This window comes from Tursiops truncatus, chromosome 3, assembly GCF_011762595.2.
Source record: "Tursiops truncatus isolate mTurTru1 chromosome 3, mTurTru1.mat.Y, whole genome shotgun sequence".
Lineage (NCBI taxonomy): Eukaryota > Metazoa > Chordata > Mammalia > Artiodactyla > Delphinidae > Tursiops > Tursiops truncatus.
This window is the reverse complement of record NC_047036.1, coordinates 117,432,548-117,438,572: the sequence shown is the minus strand read 5'-3', so window position 1 is coordinate 117,438,572 and position 6,025 is coordinate 117,432,548. Positions and strand designations below refer to the sequence as shown.

The following is a 6,025-nucleotide window of genomic DNA, read 5'->3' as shown; positions in this document are numbered from 1 at the left end:
GTTCACGAGCTTAGTTGCTCTGCAGCATGTGGGATCTTCTCAGACTAGGGCTCGAACCCGTGTCCCCTGCATTGGCAGGCGGATTCTTAACCACTGCACCAACAGGGAAGTCCCTAGTTTACATTTTAAAATCTATGACCAACCAAACTATTGGCTAAGAACATGAGGATTAGACATAGAAATAACTGAATTATGCCTAATAGGTTGCCAGCTTTAAAACATGTAACAATCTACTCTAAGAAGCAAAATATAGTAGTGGAATATATGTTTAAAAACTGTCATTTTTTAAATTCCCATTTGCAAGGAAGCCATATTCAAGGATTAAGGAAGATTTATTAAAAGTGTGGTAAATTAGTTCACTAGTTTTAATGAGTGATATTTGAATATAGTTTAGTCTTTTAACAACTCTACATAAAAGTTTAAAGTTCATTTTCATCTCTTTGCCTTTCAGTATTAAAAACTAGATTAGAATATTAGTAAGAGATCAATCTGGAAATAATTCACAGTAATGAATTTGTCCATCCTTTAAAAGAAAAACTACTGGGAAATTATTATGAATGTAGAAAGTCATCATTTTTACCTAGTGCTGGACTTTCGCTTGGGGGAATTCCAAAAAGTGGCAAAGATGCTTAGTACTATACGTATAGTGCCCTCTCTGTCAGGTACTTAATAAGATATCCAGGTAAAGAAGTTTCTGAAAGTTGTCTTCAAATAAAAGGGTAAAAGGTTTCCAATAGCCAAGAAATAAAAGCAACTTTGAACCAAGAGTAAGGTATAATTTTTTCCTATCTTCAAATTTAGTCCATATGATCTTTTCTGGCTTTACTAAACTCTGATCACTTCTCAACAATATGTGAATTCAGTGCATCTATCAACTAAGATATTATTAAGTATCTGTCTTCTTATGTCTGGGTCTAAATAACTCCCCGGTTATATAGTGCCTCCAATTTGAGTCCAAAATCATATACCATATTGGCCAAAAAAGAACTGGCCTCCATATTTTCTGTAGTTGAAAACTTCCCTGGTTCTCACATGAGCTGGAACTAAGCCAGCCAAATACAGAGAAGTCTTGATCAGAATTCTTTGCCTTTTCTCTAATCTTCATGAAAATTCAGCTAAGTATGAAAAGAAGAAAAAAACATCTGACCAAAGATTCAGATTCAATATCTGTATAAAGTACTTAATGAGTGAAAGGAAATACTGTCTTTCCCCTGATTACTAAAGGATTCATGTATTTGACTCTAATACATAAAATAACACCATTTTAATATGATTATAACTTTATGTGTGATTGAAGACATGTCAGTATTAAATTTTTTTGTTTTTTTACAGTCATTAGGAGTTTTAAATTTTAAGCTGTAATTGACATGTAACACTATATTGGCTTCAGGTGTGACAATGATTTGATATTTGTGCATATTGCAAATGATGACATAAGTCTAGTTAACATCTAGTTAACAACATTCTTTTTCTCTTTTGAGAATTTTCAAAATCTTTGAGAAACTTCAGTCCTCTTTCTTCTAGTCATGAGTATTCAATTTCTGGAAAGTGCTATGCCTCTGGATGAGAAAATGCCTATGAGAAATTTTATTTTTTACTAATCAGATTTTTTTTTTTTTTTTTTTTTTGCGGTACGTGGGCCTCTCACTGCTGTAGCCTCTTCCGTCGCGGAGCACAGGCTCCGGACGCGCAGGCCCAGCAGCCATGGCCCACGGGCCCAGCCGCCACGCAGCACGTGGGATCCTCCCGGACGGGGGCACGAACCTGCGTCCCCTGCATCGGCAGGCGGGCCCCCAACCACTGCGCCACCAGGGAAGCCCACTAATCAGATTTTTAAATTGGGGACTAAATATTTTGCACTTTAAAATAAGGTTTTTTTTTTCTATTTCATTCAAAATAGACATAAAAATTGATGTTTGGTTGCTTCAAGAGTTTATTCTTACTTGTAGTTAATTTAGACTTTCACAGTGATATTGTTCTCTCCCCTTTAGAACTTCCCATTCTTCTAATCTTCTTTTAATTACTCTATAGGAGGTAGAATGCTGATGTGCTTGGGCAGTGTTTATCCCAGAAGGACCATACATAATTCTAAGTCATGTCAGGTTGAAATCTGAAGGAGGGAACTAAGAGAGGAAACAAAGAACATATTTCCTTCATATAGCACCATATAAATGCCAAGTAGATATTAATTTTTTTAAAGTAGGATTGGATGGGACACCACTTTTGCTATAAAGCATTTAGAGAACATATATACATGTACTTTCTTGAGAGTTTTTTAAAATGGCCCTCAGGTTGATAATACTTACATCCAGAAGTTAAAAAACAAACTGTCATTCCACCAGATGCTTATTAAGTAATCTTTTCATGCTAAACGGAAAAGCACGATCAGTTGTTCAAAATGCCTATGTTTAATTTTTTTTCTCAGTCATCCATCATAAATACACTTTAGGCAAATCTAAGAGTAATCTGACCTACATTTTTTGTCCATTTTTAGCCAATATAAGCATATACAGTGTTGAAATATTAATTGCAAATGTCAAAACAGAAAATGAATTATATGTGTAAGTTTTATTTGAGTACTAAGCCCCTACAGGATGATACACCTTAAAATGGTACATATTAAAACATTTTTAGTTATCCACTTCATTAACCACAGACAAAGCTGCTTTAGGAGTAGTATAAAGAATATTACCTGACTATATTCAATAGGGTAAATTATAATATTGGTGGTTCAGAACTCTCTCTACATTGCTTTGGATAGAGAATTTGAAATGACTACCTTAAATAAACCTATTTGAAATCATCATTAAAAGATAATGCATTTATTTTTATTCAGCTATTAGAAAAAGAAAGAGGCATTAATACTGGATTGAAAAGGTAGGAAGCAGATGAAAAAAGAACATGCAGGGTTAACTAGACAGAAAGTAAAATCAAGATATAAACAAAATACTATATCAACTCAAGAGCCTTGACTTAAAAGAAAGCATTTGTAGCCAGACAACTTTCTGATTCTTCTGTTAATGAAACCTACGCTATTCTTGCAATTGCCTTTTTGCACTAGTCCTGCCCAGTGTCTTGAACCAGACCACTAGGGAGAATCGGCTTCAAGAAGTTAAACTCATTTAACCCGGAGCCTCCCGTCAGACACACCTCGTACTGGTAACTCTGGGACAGGGTCCCCGTGCCGCTGACGTCCACCAGGTGGCCCGGAAAGTGGCCCTCGGGCACCGAGCAGCGACTCACCGAGGCCGCCCCGCCCCTCCTGCACAGCCGCACGGCGACAAACACCAGCACCAAGAAGAGGAAGAGCCAGGACACCGACGCCAAAGCACCCACCAGGTAGGCGATGAGCCGGGCGGCCGGAACCGCGTCCGCCGCTTCCGCTTCCGGGGCCGGCAGGTAGGGCCGCGAGAAGCCGTCCACCAGCAGCACGTGCAGCGTGACGCTGGCCGAGAGCGGCGGCTCGCCGTTGTCCTTGACCAGCGCCACCAGCCTGTGCTTGGCCGCGTCGCGCTCGCTCAGCAGCCGGGCCGTGCGCACCTCGCCGTTGTGCGCCCACACGCCGAACAGCCCGGGCTCCGTGGCCTTGAGCAGCTGGTACGACAGCCAGGCGTTCTGGCCCGAGTCGCCGTCCACCGCCACCACCTTGGTCACCAGGTAACCCGCCTCGGCCGCCCTGGGCACCACCTCGGTGCAGGAAGCCGAGGCGTTCTGCAGCGGGTACAGCACGAAGGGCGCGTTGTCCTTGTCGTCCGCCACGAGCACGCGCACCAGCTCCTGGCTGCTGAGCGCGGGCGAGCCGCGGTCGGCGGCGCCCACGCGGAACTCGAACGCCCGCAGGGCCTCGTAGTCCAGGGACCTCAGGGCGAACAGGTGGCCCTTGTCCGGGTTGATGGACACCAGGGAGGCCAGGGGCACGTGCGCGTCGAGGGGCGGCAGCAGCGAGTAGGTGACCTGGGCGTTGGCGCCCGCGTCTCTGTCTGTGGCGCGGACGCTGCCGAAGTGCAGGGCGGGGCTGTTGTTCTCGCGGACGGACAGGGTGTAGGAGGTCTGGGTGAAGGCGGGGGCGTTGTCGTTGACGTCGGACACCAGCACAGTTATGTTGTGCTCGGTTTTCAGCCTGGGGATTCCCATATCTGTGACTGTGATGGTGATGTTGTACTCAGCTCTGATCTCTCTGTCCAGCTCTCCTTCTGACAATAGGGTATAAAAATTCTCTACGGATGGTTTCAAGATGAAGGGGAGATCGTTCTCGATGGAACACACCATTTTCCCATTGTCTCCAGAGTCTAGGTCGGAAACACTGAAAACAGCCACCACAGTCTCTGGCGAGTTCTCTGGGATAGGGCTGGTAATTGAGGACAAGATCAGTTCTGGTGGGTTGTCGTTCACATCAACCACCTGAACTGTATCACTGTTGATTTTCCTGAAAGGCCTCCACCATCCTTGGCTTCTATATCCACTTCATAAGTATGGATCGCCTCAAAATTCAAATATTTGATTAGTCGGATATCACCAGTAATTGGATTTAGTTGAAAAGTTTTTCTAATTTCTTCAGAAACATGAAAAAATGCATATGATATTGTCCCCAAATTTCCTGTATCTAAGTCAGAAGCTGAAACAGTGACAATAAGAGAGTTAACGGGGCTGTTCTCTAGAACTTGAACCTCATAGAGGGACTGTGTAAATTCTGGGGTGTTGTCGTTTATGTTTAAGACCAGGATGTGAACCTGGACGGTCCCAGACCTCCGTGGGGTCCCGCCATCCAGCGCAGTGAGCATTAACCTAAGCTCTGGCTGCTCCTCACGATCCAGTGCTTTGTCTAGTACTAGTTCTGGGTACTTCCTTCCATCCCTACGACTGCGTGTGAGAACGTGGAAATGGGAATTAGGAGTGATCGTGTAGTTTTGGAGACTGTTTCTTCCCACATCCAAGTCTTCAGCATTTCCCAAAGGAATTATTGTTCCTGGGGGAGTGTTTTCTAGGATTTTCAGCTGCATTTCATTTTCAGAGAATGCCGGAGAATGGTCATTTACGTCTATCACCTGGAGCTCATTTGTAATAAACTGCAAGGGATTTTGCAGTAATATCTGAAACTGCAGTATGCATGGCTCTGCGGAGCCGCATAGCTCCTCCCGGTCCAATTTCTCATGCAGGAGCAAATCACCGGTCTGATGGTTGAGCTGAAAATGCTGTCTGTTCCCTTTAGACACAACTTGGGCCCCTCTCGCGGCCAGTTTCCCTACACTCAGCCCCAGATCCTTTGCTAGATTGGAGATGAAAAACCCCCTCTCTTTTTCCTCAGCCACAGAGTAGCGTCTCGACTGGGACCCAGCCAGAGACCCACCGAGAAAAACAAAGAGAAACAGGACTTGCCTTTGTCTAAGAAAGCGCTCTCCTCCGGCCTCCATTGCATTTTCTGCCATGTTCTTCCGAGAAATACTGTCAAGCTAGCCTCCAACAGCACTGGGAAACGCAGTCTTTTGCCTCCTAACCTTTGAAGAAAACCTAGCGAATAATCCTTACTAGAGTCTTAGATTTGCTTGCTTAAAAATCTGCCCCGACTCACAACCCCTAGTTTACTGCAGTGAATCGTTGTGTTACTGAGTATACACAGTGCCTGCGGTTTAATTCTCCTTCTTAGTCAACAGCGCCACCGTGCGTTCGCTCACAGTTTCAGAATCTTGGAGAAGGTGATGTTTGCTGGGCTTTTTGTTTTGATTTTTTTAATCGCTTATTCCCTTTTATCAAACCGAGTTGATGCTACTGTAGGAATTCCTTCTGTTATATGGTTCAAATAAACACAATCTAGGGAGAAATGCGCTCTTATCTAAAAGAAGTGACTGTCCCTGGTAGAGTCCCATTTCCATGATTTTGCGGAAGTGGGCACCTGCTAGAACTACTCACCCCACCTCCTGTAATTATTACAGAAAAAGTTTTACAAGATTTTGCTCTAAGTGATGAAGCTTCGCTTTCCTACTTGTGTTTTTCTTTATTTTCCAAATTTTGTAAAATGCACACGAGT

At 43.6% G+C, this 6,025-nt stretch overlaps 1 pseudogene; it reads right to left on the bottom strand.

Annotated features, from left to right (window-relative positions):
* Positions 1 to 2,488: 2,488 nt before the first annotated feature.
* LOC117311627 (protocadherin beta-3-like) lies at positions 2,489 to 5,777 on the bottom strand (annotated as a pseudogene).
* Positions 5,778 to 6,025: the final 248 nt, after the last annotated feature.